Source organism: Cricetulus griseus, chromosome 2, assembly GCF_003668045.3.
Source record: "Cricetulus griseus strain 17A/GY chromosome 2, alternate assembly CriGri-PICRH-1.0, whole genome shotgun sequence".
Lineage (NCBI taxonomy): Eukaryota > Metazoa > Chordata > Mammalia > Rodentia > Cricetidae > Cricetulus > Cricetulus griseus.
The window spans coordinates 117,331,959-117,341,035 of NC_048595.1; positions in this window are offsets into that span (position 1 = coordinate 117,331,959).

Here is a 9,077-nt window from a genome sequence, read left to right on the forward strand (position 1 = left end):
TGTACAATAAAGGAACATCTGTGGGCATCACCATTGCTGACTTCAAGCTCTACTATAGCACTATTGTAATAAAAACAGCTTGGTATTGGCATAAAAACAGACAGGTGGATCAATGGAATCAAATCAAAGATCCTGATATTAATCCACACATCTATGGACACCTGATTTTTAAAAAGAATCTAAAATTATGCTATGGGAGAAATAAAGCACCTTCAACAAACCAGTGCTGGCATAACCGGATGTCAGCATGTAGAAGGATGCAAATAGATCCATGTCTATACCCATGGCCAAAATTCAAGTCCAAATGTATCAAAGACCTTAACATAAATCCAGCTACACTGAATGTCATAGAAGAAAAAGTGGGAAGTATCTTTGAATGCATTTTTACAGGAGACCACTTCCTAAATATAACAGTAGCACAGACACTGAGATCGACAATTAATAAATGAGACCTCCTGAAACTGAGAAGCTTCTATAAGACAAAAGACATAATCAATAAGAGAAAATGGCAGCCTACAGATTCGGAAAAGATCTTTATCAACCCCACACCTGACAGAGGGCTGAGCTACAAAATATATAAAGAACTCAAGAAACTAGACATCAACATACCAAATAATCCAATTAAAAATGTGGAACAGATCTAAACAGAGAATTCTCAACAGAAGAATCTCAAATGGCTGAAAAACACTTAAGGAACTGCTCAACATCCTTAGCTATCAGGAAAATGCAAATCAAAACAACTCTAAGATACAATCTTACATCTATCAGAATGGGTACGATCAAAAAACACTAATGACAGCTTATGCTGAAGATAATGTGGAGTAAGGGGAACACTCGTCCCCATTGCTGGTGGGAGTGCAAACTTGTACAGCCACTTTTGAAATCAGTATGGTGGTTTCTCAGAAAATTGGTAATCTACCTCAAGACCTACTGATACTACTCTACCGATATACCCAAAGGATGCACACTCATACCACGAGAACATTTGTTCAATTACATTAATATCAGCATTATTCATAATAACCAGAACCTGGAAGCAACCTAGATGTCCTCCAACAGAAGAATGGATAAACAAAATTTTTTATACAATGGAGTACTACTCAGTGGTAAAAAACAATGACACAGCGAAATTTTCATGCTAATGGATGAAACTAGAGAAAAACCACAAACCCTGAAAGACAAACAAGGTATGTACTCACTCACAAATAGACAAGATCTCCTGAGAAAATTGGGAGCTGGGGGTGGGGTGGGGAGAAGGGAGGGTGAGAGGGAAGGTGACATGAGGGAATGGGATGGTGTGATTGAGATGGGGGAAGGAAAGATATGTCTTGATTGAGGGATTCATTCTGGGGCTAGCAAGAAGCCTCGAACTCAGGAAATTCCCAGGAATCCACAAGGATGACCCCAGTTAAGACCCTAAGCAATAGTGGAGAAGGTGCCTGAACAGGCCTTCCTCTGTAATCAAATTGATGACCATCTGAATTATCATCATCGAACTTTCACCCAGCAATTGATGGAAGCAGATGCAGAGGTCCATAGCTAAGCACTGGGCTGAGCTCCTAGAGTCTAGTTAAAGAGAGGGAGGAGTGATAATATGAGCAAAGGGGGCAAGACCTTTTGGGGATACCCACAGAGATAGCTGACTTGATTTAGTGGAGCTCACTGACTCTGGACTGACAGCTGGGGAACCTGCATAGGACCAAACTAGGCCCTCTGAATATGGGTGATAGTTGTGTGGCTTAGGCAGTCAGTCTATGGGGCCACTGTCCCATAGTGGGACCAGGATTTATCCCTAGTGCTTGAACTGGCTTTGTGGAGCCCATTCTCTTTGGAGGGATACTTTGCTCAACCTGGATATAGGGGTTGAGGCTTGGTCCTGCCTCTAAGTGATGTGCCAGACTTTGTTGACTTCCCATGGGTAGCCTTACCCTCTCTGAGAAGTGGAGAGGGACTGGGGAGGAGGAAGGTGGGGGAGCAGGAGGAAGGGAGCAAGTGGGAACTGGGATTGGTATGTAAAATGAAGAAAGATTGTTTTAAAATAAGAAAAAATGATAAAAGGACAATCAATAATGTAAAAAGTTCTTGGACGATCTGGTGGAAATATAGGGATTAAAAAACAACTTAAAATTGTATTTATGTATTTACATGCATGCATGTATGTGTGTGGGCAGGCACTTGCCTTGGCATGAATATTGTGACAACATGTAAGAGTTTGTTCTGTCCTTTCATTTTGTGAGTACAAGTGATCACACTGAGGTCAGCCTTGGTGGCAAGTGCCTTTACCTGCTGAGCCATCTTGCTGCCTCTGTAGGGCCTTCCATTTAGAACTAGCAATTTGTATTTTGGGAACAAAGATTAATACTGTGTTATATTAAAATACTCTTGTCAACATTTTCCCTAAATACTTTATTTATAAATACTTAAATTACAATTTGTATATTCTATAAAATATTAATGTAAAAATGATCTGTATGCATCTGTATGAAGACCATTAAGTAGACATTTCATAAATAGTTTGAAATGTATTGAATTCTCTTTTGTTGCTTGATCCAACTAAAAGTATGTTAACAATTGAAGCTAGGCACACTTCTTGCTTCTTTGTTCTTCATTTAGAATATAATTATGGAAATTGGAGGGCTAATGTAAAATACAAATATTTGCACAGTGGTATGAAAAATATTAAAACAACAAAGGAAGGAAAACTGGGTCTGGGGTTAAGTAACATTTCCAGGCAGATGAAAACTCTGAACTGGGATTTGAAAATAAATAGAATTTTGGAGGGGAAAGCATGGAGAATGTGAAGTCAAAAGCATTCTGCACAAGGAAGAATTTAATGGCTTAGCAACACAAATGGATACATGACACGTGGGAGAGAATTCGGTGAATTAGGACTTTGTTGGCAGGAACTGATTAGCTGTACAGTGGAAGGGAAGGTTATTATTCAGAGACAGTAGAGATCAGAAAGTGAAGAACCTTTGCCTTCCAAGGAATCTGATCTTATTTCTCAATATATACAATATGAAGGTTTGGGGGCTGATGTAATCAGATTTCTAGTGGGGAAGGTAGGCAAGTAAGAGACTAGAAAGTGTCTGCGGGTGGGGGTGGTTGTGCTGTGATTCAGGGGAAGCACAGAGCTGAAGGGAGAGCACTGACAGAAGAGATATGGAGAGAGTGAGCTAGGGAGAGGGAGAGGGAAAGAGAGAGGGAGAGAGAGAGGTGGTGCTGGCGGGAGGGAGGAAGAGAGACAGAGAGAGAAAAAGGGAGAGAGAGCAACTTTAGGCTAATGTTATTTCATTGTAGAAAATAGAAGAGCTTAAATCTGAATCTCATTCTATGCTCAGATGTTTATTGAAAACTGTGTACCATGTAAGTGGAACACACAAAGATGCAAGGTGAATAGCTTTTACTCAAAAAGAAGATTCTCACTTAGAAAAAAAGATGGATATTCGCTTAATTCGAAAGTCACAAGTATTCGTTAAAAATAGCTATATTTGTGTAATGTCTCCCTACACTTCTTAGTTTACTTAATGTATTAAATCTCAGGTAATGCCAGTTCGCTGAGATCCATGTTGCCTTGTTGACTTTCAGCTGTTTGTTGTAATTGTTTAAAAGTGTCAAGTCTCTCCATCCCCTTAGAAAGTGTCTGGTTGCCTAGTACCACAAGGTAGTTTTTTTGTTTGTTTGTTTGTTTATTTTGTTTTGAGTGGGAGCTAGAGGGCTGTTTCAGGAAGGATCAGGGGAACTCCTTAGACCTTAAGTGTGTTTTGCGTTTTTGGCACCTTGTTAAGTAAAAGGAGATTTGAGGAAGGTGAGATGAAAGCAGTAGAGGAAGTAAGAGAGAAGCATGGGTCACAACTCTTGTAATATCAGGCCTGATCTCTAAGTTGGCAGACTTCAGGGAGATGACAGACCCAACAACAGGATAAATGCAGGTAAACTGTTGGATGAAATAAAGTGCATATCATTTGGGGTCTGTAAGTAGAGTGAAATGCTGACTGGACAGATAATAGTGGGGTAAGCTATAAATTAAATGTCAAAGGATTCTAATATTTCAAAATTTTTATTATGTACTTGATATCTGTTCAAGTAATAATTCTGTTACACTTTGAAGTAATTTCAAAAATTAAATTTGCTGTGGGTGTCTGCATCGTCTGCTTCCATCAGCCACTGATGAGGGCTCATGTTTGTCTTTTTGTGACTGGGTTACCTCACTCAGGATGGTTTCTTCTAGTTCCATCCATTTGCCTGTGAATTTCAAGATTCCATTGCTTTTTCCCACTGAGTAGTACTCCATTATGTAAATGTACCACATTTTCTCTATCCATTCTTCAGTTGAGGACCATCTAGGTTGCTTCCAGGTTCTGGCTATTACAAACAATGCTGTTATCAACATAGTTGAACATATGTCCTTGTATGAATGTGCATTCTTTGTGTATATGCCCAAGAGAGGAATTTCTCCACATCCTTTCCAGCATAGATTGTCATTGGTGTTTTTGATTTTAGCCATTCTGTCTAGTGTAAAATGGTATCTCAGAGTTGTTTTGATTTGCATTTCCCTGATGGCTAAGGATTTTGAGCACTTTCTTAAGTGTCTTTCAGCTATTTTAGATTCATCTGTTGGGAATTATCTATTTAGTTCTGCACCCCACTTTATAATTTCATTGTTTGTGTTTTGGTGGCTAGCTTCTTGAGTTCATTGTATATTTTAGATATTAGTCCCCTGTCAGATGTGGGGTTGGTGAAGATCTTTTCCCATTCTGTGGGCTGCCATTTTGTCTTACTGACTGTGTCCTTTGCCTTACAGAAACTTCTTAGTTTCAGGAGGTCCCATTTATTAATTGTAGATCTCAATGTCTGTGCCACTGGTGTTATGTTCAGGAAATGGTTTCCTGTACCCATTTGTTCAAGGGTATCTCCCACTTTCTCTTCTAGAAGGTTCAGTGTGGCTGTATTTATGTTGAGGTCAACTGAACTCTGGAATCCAGTTGCATAGAGGGAGGAGTCAAGAGCAAAGAGGTCTGGACTAGGCTGGTGAAACCCACAGAAGCAGCTGACATAAACAAGGGGGAACACATGGACCCCAGACTGATATCTGGGAGGCCATCATGGGACTGATCCAGACTCTTCAACGTGGATGTCAATGAGGAGGCCCTGACACTCTATGGGGGCCCTGGTAGTGGATCAGTATTTATCCCTGGCATAAGAAGGGACTTTGTGAGCACATCCCACATGGAGGGATGCTCTCTCAGCCTGGACACATGGGGGAGGGCCTAGGCCCTGCCTAGGATGATATGACCAACTTTGGGGAACCCCCATGGAGGTCCTTACCCACCCTGGGGAGCAGGGGTAGGATGAAATGGAGGGCTGGTGGGAGGGGAGGGAGAGGGAGAAGGGATTGCCATGTGAAGCAACCTTGTTTCTAATTTGAACTAATAAAAAATAATCTCTTGGGGGAAAATTAAGTTTGTTCTGTTTAAAATACTAATAGCTGGATCTTGAGGTAGACTGACTCCCATTTTTCTGAGAAATCACCATACTGATTTCCAAAATGGCTGTACAAGTTTGCACTCCTACCAGCAGTGGAGGAGTGTTCTACTTTCTTCACATCCTCTGCAGCATAAACTGTCTTTGGAAATGCCATCATAGAGCCTTCATCCAGTAGCTGATGGAAGCAGAAACTGACATCTACAGCTAGGCACTGAGCTGAACTCCTGGAATCCAGTTGTAGAGGGGGAGGACTGATGAGCAAAGGTGTCAAGACCATGCTGGGGAAACCCACAGAAACAGCTCATTTGAGCAAGTGGGAGCTCGTGGACCCCAGTCTGACAGCTGGGGAGCTAGCATAGGACCAAACCAGGTCTCCTGAATATGGGTGTCAGTTGGGGTGCTTGGGAAGTCTATGGGGCCTCTGGCAGTGGAACCAGTATTTATCCCTAGTACACAAATGTGCTTTGGGAGCCCATTCCCTATGGAGGGTTACTCTCTCAGCCTAGATACACAGGGGAGGGCCTAGGTCCTGCCCTAAATGACTTGACAGTCTTTGACCATTCATTCCCCATGGGAGGCATCCACTCCCTGAGGAGTGGATGGGGGAGGATGGGATGGGGGATTGGTGGAGGGCATGGGAGGAGAGGAGGGAGAGGGAACTGGGATTGATATATAAAATAAGATTGCTTTTAATTTAAATAAAACCTACAGTTTTAAGTACACAAGGAAGTGAAGGCCAGCACGGTCTTTGATAAAAGACTGGTAGGTTCCAGGACAGAGTGCTTGTCACGGTGTTGTTAAACTCCAGTGCCTGACACTACTGCCACCTAGTGAGAATCTACCAGTAGTGCATGGTAATCACAAAGCAAGGAACAATTGGTCCTTCCTCTGGGATCAGACAGTTGGACCACTTGTAGATTGCACCTTCAACATTATTAAGTTTACTCAAGGAAGAAGCTTGTAAAATTTCTTTATGGATTTTATATGAAAATGTGGTTGGAGATTATGTTCATGATACTCACCATTTGAAGTAGCCTAATTGAGGCTATTATCTTCAGAAAATAATGTTTGGAAATAAAAACAACATAAAAGATGAGTTACAGCAGGAAAACATGATATATGACCATATTTAAGCCTCATTAAGTAGCAAGTAAATGCATATTAAGACACTATTTTTCTCTATCAAAATTAAACAAACAAAACAAAACAAAAAGCCTTGCTGCTATAAGTTTTAAAGAGGGTGTATCTTCAAAAATTGTCCGTGGGAAATTAAATTGAAAATGATATTTTGTTTATTTTTAAATTTTTATTTGCAAAGCATTAAGCTTACAGCAAGTTGCAAGACATTTTAGTATAAGGAACAATTCCTATAAACTTTACATTTATCTATTGTTCTCATTTGGGGTCATTTGCTTTATATGTTATAAGCCCATTTGAGTCTCAGGTATATTGATTGCTATCCTTAATTGAAAACTTCAGTGTATACTTCCTAAAAATAGGGACATTTTCTTACAAGTCTACAGTATAGTTATTGATTTGGTGAATTAACATTGATGCAATAATTTCTAATTGGCTATCATTTTGTAAATAGACTGAATACCTTTTGTATTGATTTTTTTTTTATCCTTCAGTACAGGATCTGTGCTAAGATCAGCATTTACATTTAGTTTTAACTCTTTATCTCCATCTGATCTGGAGTACTCTCAAAGTCCTTCGTTATCTTTTATCACGTTGACAGCTTTCAAGGATTCCATGTTTTGTGCCTGTGTAATATCCCTCACTGTTAGATTGCTTTGTATCTTCTTTACTGAAACCCATGCGATACCATGCTTGGTCTTTGGCTAATCAGATTTGGAGACAAGTGATATCCATTTACCCCTTCATAGGCAAGGTTAATTTTATTTACCTCATCTGGAGCGGAGCATGATTTCTTCACTGAGTAACTCTTTTCCTGTGGAAAAACAAAGTTCTTCGATCTTTATAACAATTTTGCTCAGATGTAGCACCCACTGATACTTCTTGTTAGGCTGTGATGAGGCCTGTGGTCCCATTACAGTTGCCCCTCAGCATTCCACTGTAAACAAGACCTCTGCAATCTCCTCCATTTGTCTGTTAATTAGCTCACCTCTTTACTATTTTTCTTGTTGCTCTAGTAGAATTCTCTTCAAAATAGATCTTTTTATATTAAAGATAAAAGAAAATAAAAAGTGCTTATATGTTACATTTTGTGTTTTATAAAATCTTAATACTTTTGACAATCATTTCATATTAGTTGTTATTGAGCCTCCTCGGTCTCTTGCACAGTCACATGGCACCCCAGTGATTATTTCTCATAGAGAAGCACATAAAGTTCTTTAAAATGTTTACACTCATTGACCAGGTAATTTTAGTTTTGGAGGTTTCTCTTCAAAAGAAACTCTCAGAGAGGCAGACTAGGATTTATGTACCAAGATTTTCAATAAAGCATTATGGAAATGTGAAAATTTAGAGATAATTTTCTTGATTCCCACTACAGCAATAGTTAATGTACTATACACATGTAATGAAGTGCTATGCAATCATTATAAAGGCTTATGTTAAGTTAAGGAGATTTCCAAATTATCCATGTAGGGTGTGGTCATGCACCCATGCCATCATGTCTTAGGAGACAGAAAGATAACAGCCTTTGGAACATCCTAGGTGACAGAGAAAGTTCCAGATAAGATGAAAGTATATCTTACTGATGTGAAATCCATAGAAGTAATTGCAAGAAAATATGCTCAAGTGACAAAATTGGCTATTTCTAAGGTCTGAGTTCTAGTGATTTTTCCTCATAATTTTGTATTTTCCAACATCTGTATTATTTTCAGAGAAAATTGAAATCAATTATTATGGAAATCTTTTCCATAGACAAACACTAGAATTTTTCATTGTGAATTATTACATTTCTTTATTACATTGCTTTTCTATTTATTTATGTATTTTTGCTTACATATATGAGTGCTCTGCCTGCATGTATGTAGTTGCACACTACATGCCAGATGTACATGGAGGCCAGAAGAGGTGTCAGAACCACTGCAACTGATGTTACAGATGGTTGTGAACTGCCGTGTGGGTGCTGGGAACCAAACTCCAGGTCCTTTGGAAGAGCAGCCTCTACTCCTAACCACTGAATTGTCCCTCCATCCCCACTTCTCTTTTTCTACTTGATTTCAGTTACCAAGACTAATTTTCAAATGTATAAAACAAAACTTCACAGTTACCCATAAGTTCTTTTATCCCTTTCCTTGATTTGAAAAATGATGTGTAAACCCTTATATGTTTTGCTGAAATTTATCCTAAAATTCATTTCATTTTATGGTTATTTTTCTCACACACTACATTCTGATCACAGTCTCGCCACCCTTCACTCCTCCTAAACTCCCTCCAACCTCCTATCTCCCCCAGATCCACTCTTCTGTTTTCCTGGGAGCCCTGCCTTGGCTTTTTAAGGGAAAGAAGAAGAAGTCCAAAAGACTAGGAACAAGTCCTCATATTATTGTTGGATTAGGCAACTCAGTAGGAGGAAAAGGGTCCCAAGCACAGGCAAAAAGTCAGAGATACCCCACACT